This window comes from Ambystoma mexicanum, chromosome 7q (assembly GCF_040938575.1).
Source record: "Ambystoma mexicanum isolate Mex_15411 chromosome 7q, UKY_AmexF1_1, whole genome shotgun sequence".
NCBI classification, from domain to species: Eukaryota; Metazoa; Chordata; class Amphibia; order Caudata; family Ambystomatidae; genus Ambystoma; species Ambystoma mexicanum.
The window spans coordinates 759,147,271-759,148,540 of record NC_090941.1 but is presented as its reverse complement, the minus strand read 5'-3'; positions in this window follow the sequence as shown (position 1 = coordinate 759,148,540).

Below are 1,270 nucleotides of genomic sequence, written 5' to 3'. Positions count from 1 at the left end.
TTAAAGAAGGGCAGGAAGAATATGAAGTAAGACGGATTATGGAAGCCAGACGAAGATATCAACAATTATGGTATTTAATTCAGTGGAAAGGTTATGGTCCTGAGGATTGTTCATGGGAACCGGCAGGAGCAGTGCATGCCCCTAGGTTGATGAAACAGTTCCATTTGCGACACCCGGAGAAACCTGGCCCTGGGAAGAGCCCTGGGAGAGGAGGTACTGTCAGGAATGGAGGTTGGGGCAGACAGGGGGTGTTGCACTTCGCACGATAAAGGTGCTATGGGAGCTGCGGGAAGTAAAGACTACATTTCCCAGCAGCCTTAGCGCGATTCTGTAGTCCTGCATCGCTCGTGTTGCCAGCTGCCCCTAATTAGAGACAGCTTATTAGTCGGCAACGGCGTCACGCAGGTGCGGCTTATTTTGTGAGTGCAGCATGTTACGGTCGGATGAAGGAGCAGCGCACGGGGTGTTTTGCGCACGGGAATACTGACAGGCTGAGGACACTGCCGATTTACGAGCAGAAAGAAGGAAACTCTACCGCGTCCTCCATATAGCAGCACATTCTTCGTCCGGGTAGTCCTGTGGGGCTCCCAGACCAAAGATAAGTACGGGAAGGGCTGGATATAAAGTTTGGTGTGCTACTGTTGAATTCTAATGCCAACAAGCTCTTCTGCAGCTGCTAGGTGGAGAGCATATGTGATTTCGAGTGTTGGTTTTGGGGGACTTTTGGTCAAGAAATATATATGAACTTAAAAGGGGCTACTGCAAAGTTGAAGAGCAGTTAGCACGAGGAGGAATTTGAATCCTTGTATCTGGAAGTCATGTGTAGGAAAGGCATGAGGATGATCTAGTGCTGTTAACTAGATACCGCTACAGTACATGTTTTGTGTTTTGTTATGTCTTGCTTATGCTTGCATCAAAGGCCATGTACACATTTGATCATGTTGGGAAACATCCTATTTTGTTTGCTTCATTCTGCTTATGCTAATATGTTATTCATGTGTTCTTGTTAAAGTTTGACCAGTATTCAAGTGGGTCTAACCAGGAAAAAGCAGGAGCCAGGTTCATGTAGAGTTTAATTCTAACCAGGCATGTGTATGTTAGGTGTTTAGTCACATAGGTATCGAGTTCTTCGGTATGCATGATAAGTTCAGGTAGTGCAGGTTTTATCCTGTGCTTCCCCGGTCCCATCCAACTTAGGCGTTTTCCTTACCCTCTTTCTGGTGTTCCTAATTCCCCACCCCATCCACAACCTCTCCCTAATCCCTCTTCC